This window comes from Corvus hawaiiensis, chromosome 3 (assembly GCF_020740725.1).
Source record: "Corvus hawaiiensis isolate bCorHaw1 chromosome 3, bCorHaw1.pri.cur, whole genome shotgun sequence".
NCBI classification, from domain to species: Eukaryota; Metazoa; Chordata; class Aves; order Passeriformes; family Corvidae; genus Corvus; species Corvus hawaiiensis.
The window spans coordinates 111665377-111677867 of record NC_063215.1 but is presented as its reverse complement, the minus strand read 5'-3'; the positions used below and the strand labels follow the sequence as shown (position 1 = coordinate 111677867).

General features: G+C 40.9%; 1 protein-coding gene across 5 annotated transcripts in view; it reads right to left on the bottom strand.

Annotated features, from left to right (window-relative positions):
- MEIS1 (Meis homeobox 1) overlaps positions 1–12491 on the bottom strand; it is a 108031-nt gene that overhangs the window by 67707 nt on the left and 27833 nt on the right. The gene's annotated exons all lie outside the window — the stretch shown is intronic.

The following is a 12491-nucleotide window of genomic DNA, read 5'->3' as shown; positions in this document are numbered from 1 at the left end:
ACATATGGAGAAGGCAAATGCTCCTCAGTGAACTTACAGAAGCAAATCCTCCCCATATGGAAACCGGAATATGTTTTGTGTTTTTAAATAAACAAAGCAAAGGGAAAAGCTCATGAAAAATCAGCTCAGCAGTGGCTTTATTCCTGTACCAAACTTGAAGGATGGGAGGCTTAACTAGTTAGGAGCAACTCAGACTATATTTTTGCCTACCAGAACAAAGTTCGATTTTTATTTAGATTGATTTTAAGATTTACATGCAAGAAATGGATACAATTGGATCAAATATATACTAAAACAAATTGTTGACTCCCATGAAAGCCAATAAACCCCAAACAAATTTCACAGATCTTATCTACCAGCATTTGAGATTTGTTTTATTTCATTATTTTGTATACATTTACGGAGCAGAAATTTGCTTAACTCTGTTCCACTTTTCTTTTATTGAAACAATAAGACTCTCTGCAGAATATTTTCAACTTGAATATTATCACCAGGATAGCATATGGTAAACTAGCAGCAGGCAGTTTATCTTCATCCTCTTTGTAAGCTAAAATTAGCACAATGCTTTTGCAACAGCATATGATGTATTCAGACCAGTACGATATACCTAATACAACTTCAGATCCATCCCTGGCTAACCTCCAATATCCAAGTAAATTGATTGCTAATTTTAACCGAGTATTAATGTGTTTAGTATCAAGTTGGCATTTATCAACTCAAGAGGCACTTTTAAGTTGAATACTGTCATTTCACATACACCGACTGCAACTGTAAATAAAATTTGTATATTGGTAACACAAAGAACTTCATCTGTATGAAGCAATTCTAATTTATATTAACACATTATGTATGGAAAGCCATGCTGTAAAATTGCATAATATGCATATTCTGCTTTTCAGTGATGCAATATAATTAATGGTGGTGAAGAGCTGACATACCCATGTCATGACTAACATGCTCCTCCGGCAGACTGCTAGCTGGTTACTTTATTAGGATTAAATTCAACCAAGTCACCAACATCCTTTGGATTAAATTAAACTAAGTCACTACTTTACATTTCTTGGTGAGGTGGCTATGCCAGCCCTCTCTGCTCTTCAACCTGGTAAATTATGGCTACCTCAGCAGTATTTTAGCTGGATTAAATATTTGGTGAGACACTAATGTCAGCACTGCTTCCTAATTTGTTTCTTGCAGCTGTAACACCAAGGAACTTAGCATAATGCTCCTTGTAAAGGAAATCTGAAAGGTTCTAAAAGGTTCTAGAAATGCCCTGTGCTTCACAAGGGTGGTTGTTTTACCACCTTTCTTGCCAGATTGACAGAATAAAAATGTGTAGCAGTGGGAAGTAGTCACATCCAAGCACATATATGAACAAACACACACACAAACAATAAATATTTATAGACTGACATTCAAAGATTTTGTGGCTCAGCCTGCTCACCGATAGAACATCCCTCTGCTTTCCCACAGCCCGTCACAGAACTACAATGCACAACCATACCAAGTCTGTCCAGTAGTTATACTGAATTAACATCTCCACTATTCTTGCTTTTACACAGCTGACCTCATGCAGAATTTGCATGGGCTTATTGTAGACAGATACCAAAAAAAGAAAACGGGCAGGATCCTGCACAAAAGCCTCTCCTGGGGCATTCTCATTGCCACAGGCAGGATGAGGGGACAGGAGAGGATAAACAGATGTTTTACTAAGTGGGGAAGGGAGGGGAAGTACAGCATGAACACAACGTTTCAACTCCACTTTGTTGTCTCTTTCCCCCTTGCTGCAATTTGCTTGCATCTTATCCCCTGCTCTTTAGCAAGAGGCTGCTACACTGACATTACAGTGCCCTGAAACTTTAACCCCATTTTAAATGACACTCTACTTCGAGCCGTTAGTGCTGACCTCATTCCCTCTTTTCCCTGCTTTAGGAAGGCAGTCAACACAGTGCATGTGCTATAATCCAGGGCCCCAAGCAGGAATTCCACTGTGGGGTTTCTCCCTCAGTGCTGTGCCAGGGAGGGAGAAAGGGAGGAGATTCTCTTGGCACAGCAATGAGACCAACAAAAGATTCTCCATCCTACAAGCCTTGCTTCCATGACCTTCACTTGCTGACCAGAGAAAGCTAAGATATGCCTTCTTCGAGGTCCATCGGGGCACTACAGACTCCAGAATATATTTAGCATGTATCCATGTGACATTGCTATTCAGAGCACTGGGGAAGATTTAAGAATAAGTTAGAGTATGTCTGCCACCATTAGGTCTTTTCCAACAACGTAAGTGGTGTCTCTTAGTAGGTCTTCTCCTGTCCTTCTGCAAAAGATGTACTTAAAACTTGGAGACAATACACAGTAACAGGGTTGCAAGGGCCATCTCTCACCCATGGCACAAAATCAGCCCCAGGAAAAACAAGGACTAAGGGACCAGTAGTTGAAAAGGCTGTCCCCACTGTACCTTTATTTATTTATATGCTGTTTCTTCTTTCCCACACTTTTACATTACACTTCATCAAAGAGCAACTGCAAAAACCTGACTGCAAAATCTGTGTGAGATTTTAAACACTCGAGGAAAAAAATAAAATATATAAACAAATAGAGTAATATTTATAATATATAAATAAGTTATATATATATATATATAAAATATATAAAGATAATCCATGGCTATTAGATGCAGAGCTACTGCCTGGCGATGAGGAAGTTCCCAAGCCACAGAGGGAGGCAGGGTGGCAGTGCCTATCCTGATGTGACACTGCTCCCACTGCTCATCACGGGCCCAGCCACACTCTCCCATGTCTTTTGCTACCTTCCAGGCCTGAGCAGCAAAAGTTCAAGGATGTGAAACCAAAGGCTACATGGAGGAGGTATCAGGGCTAAAGAGCCAAAGCAGAAAAGTGGAAGATTTTACCAACAGCACCCTCGTTCAAAGACCTGCCAGAGCAGCGTCAGGCATTTGCTTAGTCACAGCCCTACGATCCCACCCCAGCTTGGGTAGAAGGGACATCAGGCATCTCCCTCTGGTATTTCTCATGTCACCAACTAGTGGGTCACCAGGCCAGTGAGAAGTGGTCCCTGTTGAATTATAGGATGACAGGTGGCTCTGACATCACCACTGCTGCAAGCTGCAGAGGCTGCTCTGATTGCCCAGAGAAAGTCCCCATCTCATTCATGAATTTAAAATTGGAAGAAAGAAAAAAAAGAATAGTAATAATAAAAGCCCATGTGCATAAATGTGCTTAGAAAAAATTATGTCAGCATCTTACATTGCTGATCCTATTAATTAATCCCTTGAAGAATGGCCCCTTGCCCACAAACATATAATGTAGTGCCAGCTTAATCTTACCTAAAAAAATTTACAATGCAATAAGATTACTAGTCTGACTCTGCTAACTGTTACAGCACTGCTTAATCCTGCATTTCAGTGCTTTAACAAGCTCCTACAATACTGTACAGAGTTTATCAGAGCAGCTGCTGAGACAAGAAGGACTTATGTTTTAAATAATATAATTCCACTGTCTTTTGTACTTTTTACGTATAATGTTTATATATTGACTTTCATCCTGAATGATCTCAAAGCCTATTGCCTTCTCCTGTTTCCATTGAAGTCTTCCTTTCAGGTTTCATATCAGAGTAGGATTAGAAACAGCTGTATATAAATATATATGGAGGGGGGGGGGGGGGGTTATAGCAGGAAAATTTGTTGGGACCAGAGCTCATCCATCCCTCCCATTCCCCAAAAGCAGCTGGGAGGGGCACCACCAAATCAGCCCCCTCCTACCAAAAACTTGCAAAGGACCCCATGTGGGACCTTGCCTAAAGAACTTGTAAGGGTGCAAACTTGACCTATGAAAGTATTATCTCTCCATCCCTGCAATAACTTTTCCTTCATCCCCAAGCTGTCCTCTCACCAGCACAGCCCCACTACAACATTATCCACCCACAGCCACACATTTTCCAGTCTTTGCCAGTTATAGACATATTAAGCTTCCCCTGGAATAGGAGAAGAAAGCTCTGCTCCCTCCCTGTAATTATCAAATCAGCGCAAAAATAAGGAAGAATTGAGAATCCTCATTATAGCACATCATAAAACACGGCGAGGTCTCGTGCTTTCTGTCTGTTATTGGCACAGTCTGCCAACAAAACTTTACAAAGAGCACAGGAATTCATGTTTGCAGAGATATTAAAGTCATAAAAGGGGAAATTTGTATTTTATTTTCCCACAGTCTAAATGAAGGTGAACCAAGCAAATTTGGCAAAGAGTGCTAGTCAGATGCCATTTCCCACAGCAGTGTGGTATTTTCCTCTGGGAATAAAACATTTTCCTTCAACTACTGTTTATAACTCTTATCAGTTCAACAGCAATAGAGCCATCAAGTCCAATATCTTGTGGAAAAAAGTCAAGGTCAACAAGTACTTGCATTTTCGTTTATCTTTAGCTGCAATTGCTACTGACATTCAATTGGGTAATAAACATGAGGACTGTCAAATGCTCTCAGCAAACAGGTGATCCAAAAGCTATCAGAGAGAAAAGGCTACTGCCAGGTAATCAAACAATTCTGTTGCAACAATTATGATTTGAGTGCATTCATTTACAGAAGCAATCACCTGTCAAATTTGAATGAATAGCATCAAACCATTCCCACCATCGGGGTAATAAGTGCAAGAAAATACAAGCTATGTCTACTTTCTTCCCAACAAAAGCATGCCAGCATTAGCAAGAGCCTTAAAAAAAAAGGATAAACAAAAATATCCAGCATCTTATTTCCTGAACTGAATCATAAAAAATTATTTTAACATAAAAACTAGAGGACATCTGTCCAAGAAACTGGATCTTGTGGTGGTGTCTCATGAACAATAACGGGTGTTTAGGAAAACACTACGGAAAGTGGGGGCACACAGAGGCAGCTGCGCCACCGCTCTGACAATCAGCACTTGGGCAGCTTCCTGAGCCAGCGGTTGCATCTGGACCAGGGTTTTTAATAGCTACAAAAGAACATATTTTTCCATGAACTGGTCTAATCTCTTTCTGTCCCCTGCTGACCTCCTCAGAATGCTGTTCTGTAGCAATGAATTTAACCCAACACATAAAACATTTTTATTTGTTTTAAACCTAAACACTCTGGAACAGCTCCTGTGCCATGAACATCCAACCCCTAGTTCCTGCACTATGGGACAAGCACCACTTTCTCCATACACAACTAATTTTAAAGACTTCTCCTCCAGCCTTAGTCACCTTTACCTCCCAGCCTTTCATGTGAGAGATAGGAAAATGGTCTGTGCCAAGCACCCTGATGGCACACCCTGTTGCATCACTCATCCAGAAACACAGCATGTTTATGAGTTTATACTCCTTGTGATAAAAATGTCTCTCAAAACAAACATCTCAAGATCACAACTTTTTTTAACCTCCGATTTAAAGAGGTCAATGACACACACCTTAAAATCTCACTCTGCCTACGTCAGATTGCAAAAGACTCAGCTGAAGACCTGGAGAGGCAAATAGGATAGAACCCTTAAGATGGGAATACTAAGATGGCCTTCAATATGGGCCATATGGGAAGCTCATTAGCTCCAATGAGCCACCACAACTTAAGTGAAAACACCCAGGATGTGTAGGAAAAAAACCACCGTATCTGAATAAAGCAACCAAAAAAAAAAAAAAAAATCATATCAGCCATCTTGAAAACACCCAACTCCGATACTGTTGAAAGGGGCACCTTGGACACTAAAAACTTCAAACCTACTTCTACAACTTCTTACAAAACCAAATCTCCCTCTGCCCCATCCAAGCAAGAAAGCAAGATGTCCTTCAGTGCTACACCAGAGTTTTTAGCTAACAGCCCAAGATGTGATTCAGCAATACGATGATTTTCCACCACTGTTCCCTGTTTGGTATATTCAAGATCCTGCCCTCATTAAGACACCTGGTTCTGTGCAGACACACTTTGGGGGCTGCAAAAGCCAATGGATGCTTAGTTCAGGGTCAGGGCCATGTTCTTATATACACATCTATGTATACATGGGCTTGTGCACAGCCACACAGATGTTTAATGAGTAGACATTTCTGAGTTTAGAAAAACTTGCCAAGAAAACAGAAAAAAAAAAAATGGACTTCAGCACATGGATTTTGCTGCTTGATTACAGATGGGCCAAGAAGTCAGGAATATTTGTATTTCCATAGCCACTTTAAAGGTAAACAGTTTCCAAAGTCTTTTGCCCTCCTTCTGCTCTGCCAATGACGGCAATAGGCTCAGCCTGAAGGAAGTGCCTCCTGACATGGTCGTCTCTCTGCTCACCTCCCAGCTGGAAGCTTTTCCTGAGCAAAGGCTGGAAGTCGCATTAAACCGTGCTGAAATGGTTGTGCTGGTTTTGAACTGCTTATTATCTCTGGGGGCTGACCTGAAAAACAAGTTGCGGCTTACAGAAATTCAGGTTTCCCCTGAAAGGCAAATGGAAGGAAGGAAGGTTTTTTACAAGGAAGAGAGTTCATTTACGATGATGTTACCCACAATTTAGGGAAAACTAGCAACATTTATAAGTATTTAAGTTAGCTTTGCCAGAGCAAAAAGAAAAATGCCTGTTAATAACAGACATTTAAGCTAATGTGAATGATTGAAATAAATCCTGACACTGGGAAAAGATTAATGCTCAAATCATGACAGACACCTGCTTCCAAGCAAGAACTTGCTCCCATGCACCATTCTGGAAGCACAACTCTGCTTAGTTGAGGCACGCAGACTTAACACTGCTGAAATCTAAGTTTAACAGCTGAATCAGGCTGATGAGACCAAAAAAAACCAACCAACTAAACAAAAAAACCCCAAAACAAAACAAACCCCCCCCCCCAAAAAAAACCCAACCCCCCCCCCCCAAAAAAAAAACAAACCACAAAAAAACAAAAACAGAACAAAAACCTGAACTAGAAGGAGGAAAAAACCAGTTTCACACCCCCCGGCTTTAGAACAGAATGATAAATTGACATCATGTTATGAGCATAATCCTCAACCACTCAATCACTGTTAAAAAATAAAACATGATTCTGGGGAGATAAAAATAATTAATGCTGGTGCTGCTGAAGAATACGCACCTACACGAAGAGTTTCAGATAAATATGGGTCTGGCTTAAATCTCGTATCTCACGTCAAAGGAAGAGGGCACAGGTGCTCAGCTGATTTAAAGCAAACGGAGCGCTGCCTGCATGATGGAAAAGCAGGAAAAGAAAAGGGGATGGCGGCGCCTCAGCAAAACTGATACTGCTCCGTTTCCAAACAAGCCTATTACGCTTAATTCGGGATTCACAATACATAAAGCGCCAGAAAAAACACAGGGAGCAGCCCCTGTTGACTAATGCCCTGTCTTTTCTAATCGAGGGTCACATCCAGTCTAACCGATCGCATGATAATGGCATCAGAAAAGGTCAATCAAAGACAAGCCGAAGCTTCCACTGCCTGGCTGACCTTCGGAGCTTGTGACAAATTGCTATCAGTCAATGTCAACTAATGACAGCGGCTCTTTGGCTAATCAATTGTTCTAAAAATGATCAAGAAAACTACTCGTAGGACAGCTCATTTTCACATCAATGCCTGTGAAGTATGAAAAGCTCATTTTTTTTTGAGTTTTTAATAAGCTCATAAGTAAAGCAGTTACTTGGTAACAGGGGTCACCTTAGTGAAAAGACAGAACCTTTGTCTGCCTTTTACATATTCTTTTATTACCATATTATAGTAAAAATATGCCATGCCATTACTATGCCAGAGGGCTACATAATAAAGTAGGTAATACTTCATACTTTTTTTTTTTTTTGAGATAAATACTTCTGTGGTTTAGGGGGCCTCTGTTTGGATGTAAATAATTGTCAATATAGTCTCCATGTATTTAAATGTAAAGCAATCACCACTGGCACACAGGTGACATGCCCACTCATTACTCACCCAAATTTCACGTGACAGAGCCGATAGCGAAAACCACGCTGCAAAATCCAGTGGTGCTGCCGGGAAGTGAAGGTCTAACAGCAGCTATTTTGTTCTTAAACCCACCCACCCCATGCAAGCACAACTTATTCCAACTATTTCCGACAGAATCCACATTTGGTAGGAAAACCGCATGCTCCGAAACCCTCTAAGCCCTGCGAAAGCAAACAGACATTTCCGCCCTGGAAGGATTCTGCATGTAAAAGCCAACGTGGAAATGCACACAAGCTTGAGCAGTGGGAGATCTAGCATGGTTCTCCTTGTATAGCAAAGGAGCGACTGCAGATTTGTCCATCTCTTCCTCCTACCAGCCTCTCCCAGCATCATTTTCAGCTACTTCCCAAAGCTTCACAGCCAGGCCACGCTCAAATCTGCATTCATGCATTAAATATTACCAAAACAACAAATCCGCACTGGTCTAAGGCTTGAGAAATGCAAGCACAATTATGCTTTGCTTTTCCATAAGAAGAACGTCCAGCAAAGGACGTTGCAGGGCATGACATCACAAGAAGCCATTTGAGAAGACGCTGTGTTGAGAAGGAAAGAAGAGCCATCGTTCAAGCACGGCACTGCTTTTCACTTGGGTTTACCTCCTTACTTGGGTGACTCCCACCCATGACACCTGTACTGCCAGAAAGGATTTACCCCGAGGAAAACACCCCTCGCCAAACCAATCGCCCCCAAAGCAATTCCCCACATCACCACAGGGAAGGAGGGGGGTGGGGGGGGCCTGGTGGTGAAGCGCTAAACAAGAAACATTAAAACTTTTGTTTTCATCAGAGAAACTGCCAAGTGACAGCAGTTTCAGGTTACACCCTAAACCTGCCTTGCTATGGTAGTTTTTCAAATTAAAATATCTTCTGTGGCCTTAACCACTCTCAAGCCGTCCATAGGCAAGAAAGAAAGGAGGCAGGGCGACACTTAAGCTCAGCCATAATTGGAAGTATGTGAAAAATGAAGTGTCAGTTCGGTCAATAAAGGGCAAAGGTGAAGGGGAACTGCAGCCCAAACTTGGTGCGAAATGTGCTCATTAAGACACCCAATCCTAGGGCTCCTGCCCACCTATCCCATTAGTCATCGGCCATCTGACCGCTTCAAATGCCTCCCCGCTCTTATTACTTTTCTTCTTCCATGTTAAAAAAAAAAAAAAAAAAAAAAAAAAAAAAAAAAAAAAGGCGAGCTGGTATATAAATCCTTGCTCAGTCATCTGGAACATAATGTGGCCCTTCTCTCCCCCTCTTCCCGGCTCTGCTGCCTGCCTTTGCAGCCTCCAAACAATCGCCTGGAGATTCCCAGCAATAATAAACCCGATTGCCTTTTTGCCTATAGGTTGCTCAAACTCCTACAAAACCTTGAAAAAATATAAACCATTGCAGCCATTGATACATTTTCACACAGAACTATCGCTGCCTTCTACTCCTGGCTTGAAGGAGCAACAATTATTTGGAGGTTAAAAAAATGTTTCGAATGCAGGCTGAGGCTTGGGGGAAAAAAAAAAAAGAGAGAGAAAGAAACAATATGCACAAATAAGGTGACACTGACGGATTATTTTTCTTTTTCTTTTGAGCTATATAGGAGAGCTAAACATGGGAAATAAAGAACTCCACTCTGGATTAAAGTGACTGTACCAGGGCTTTGTTCAGCATCTTCCTGGCCTCACTATTTGAAAAACAAACAAAATAGAGCTCTCAGTATCCCAAACAAGAATCTTTTGAAGTTACAAGACACAGTAAGATAAAATAGTGCTGCCATGAGCTCAGCATCACCTCCCTGTACATAAGAATTTGCTTATCTTCTTTTAAATAGAATTTAGTAAATCATTTCTCCACTTCGTAAATTTGGAGACAGACCTCCAAAGGCCTTTCCCGTTAAGATCAGAGCAACGGGAAAACTTTTTCATAATATTATTCTGCATTCCTGTACTACAACTATCCCCTATGATGACACAATACCAGGCCTTTACAAGAGGTTGTGTCAATGTACTATGCAATAACATATCCTGCTGTTCAGTGGCACGAGACCTCAGAACAGCTCCCTAGCAGTTAAATATGGATTTCTGCAATAGATCGAAGCAGCTGGGAGTTATTACTATTTACTAAGTAAATAAATTTACACGTTAAAAAAGACTTTAAAATGTTTACAGGAAAGACCGTCTCTCCTGATTTCAAAGGCAATCATTCTATGGGTGTTGTATACTGGGACATAAATAGGTTAAAAATACACTTTGCAGGATTTGTAGTGATGAATAAGGTAAAGAAGAAAAATCTCCAAAAAATCCAAAAATAGACCTTAACATAGTCCGGGTTAAGGACTAAGGAGAAAAGTCTTGCTAAAGGCTTAAGATCGCCAGTCTGTGCGCCTCTCTGAAAATGCAAAGCTTACATTTACATCCTTGTGATACTTGCAGCCAGGCTGTAAACCTGGCCCAGAAGGGGCTTTTACCTACCCCAACAAGGGAAGTAGGTTGTGAGAACAACCAAAGACCAGACAGTTTTAGAGGGGTTTTATTTCTGGCGATCAGATTTGCTTTTTTTTTTTTTTTTTTTAAATGGCAAACGTGATCTTGACAGATGGAACCAAAAGGAACTTTTACAAACTCCTAAAAATAGGGAAGCCCATAATATACTGAATATATGTCACGCAACACATGCATCTCGAGTTAACTCCTATGCTTGCAAGCACGAGCGTGTGGGTCCCCAGCCTTTTGCTGCCACCCCTCCGCAGCACCTGGCTGCTATGGCAGTGCCATGCTGGCTCCTTCTGCTGCCAAGAAAAGCATCCAGCAGTGGTGAACATAGGGGTTTAACCACAGTGTTGCACTCCCAACATCAGGCCACAGAACAAAAGCCACCAAATCACAGCATTTGGAAATTAAATGCAGTTGAGGAGAGGCAGTATATTTGCTATCTTTTTGTTCTCTTCCGCTTCGGTCCTTCAGAGTCATATTTTTTGACTTCTTCCCCACAGGGAAATGCTAAAATCACATTTTGGGGTTTTTTTACAGAAGGTGTACATGCAGGCATGAGTGTGCTTAAAAAAAATGAGCTTCCCCGATAATCTCAACCTTCAGAGCATTTCATGTAAACAAGACATAAAGCAAGGCTCAGCAAGACCACCACTACCCTTATGACATTCCTGTTCCTCAAAACCACCACCATTTCCATAGGTGGCAAGTGGCCTGAAGGCAAGTCTTGGTAACAAAGATCCCCAGGACAGGATCTCTTTTCCAAAATTCCTTTCCCAAACTTGACCTGAGAGCTCCAGTTACCAAATTCCCACTTTTGTTACTCTTCTCCAAAGTTTTAATGCAATGAGCCTTCTTCACAAAACACTATCAAGCACTGGCAGCAATTCCAGCCTCAATAAACCACTGGGATTTGGATAACAGTTTCAGAACTGACTAAAGCATCACTGACAAGTCCTTCTGTGGATATTTAATAGGAATCAGGCTAGAAACTCACTTTAGAAAACCCTGCCTGACTGGGGCTGCAGCATGCACCTTGCTAGGAATGGACCAGGATGGCAATAAGATATCAGATGTGACAAGCACTCCAGACTACTAAAATGCCACATTTAGGAGAAAATGAAGTCTGAAAATCTTTAAAAGTACACCAGGAACTAAGCCCAATTTCCAACACGGTGTAGGAGCATTCTGGCAAGCCTCCCCACAGATGTTTTGTCCACGCACATATCCACATAAACACACGCACATCCGTCTAATAAAAGAACAGCCCTAACCAAATACAAAAACCCTCTCAAAACACCACATTTTAGTTCAAAGCTTATTCTTGAAGCAGCTTTTTCAGCCTTAAAAAAAGCCCCATGGATTTAAAGTTTGCTCCGAAAGCAAGGGACTCTAATGAACAAGTTGACACCACTTCAACTATAGCATTGTGAACAGCACCACTAGAATATATATGTATACATACTTGAAAGAAAAAAGGCCCCCTGAATTTATGTTGCATATCATTTTCCAGTAAAAGTCAGAGGTCAGAAGGTTACCAGTTTCTGCCTCAGCTCTGCAACAGTTTACTATTCCAGGCCCCATTTTTACTAGGCTACACTTGCGATGAAGTCAGCAACTTTTCTTTAAACAATAACGAGTCTCAAATACTTAAAATTCTATAAAGAGATGTTATTCACCATGTACATTAAGTCCATGCATATAAAAAATTAAAATATACTGGTTTAGTTTAAAAACTAATCTTGTTAAATGCAGACTTTGCAATGCTAATCAGTACTGTTCAACCTTTTTTTGGAAACACAATTCCTTTGTTGTCTAACAGCACTTGAATGAAACATGATCATAAAACCCGATTTAAAAGTATATACCTATTGTAAGTTCAGAGTCAACTTCAATAAAGCACTCTCTTTTATATTCAGATTAAGGATCCTTTTTAAATTTTAATTGCATTAAATTAACACTAAATCCACTGTAGTTGGTCTCTTCAGAAAAAATATGCTTTCAGCTTCTCAGAAAAAAAAATCCAGAGATTCAGTTTTTTAGACTTCAGAGTTTCTGAG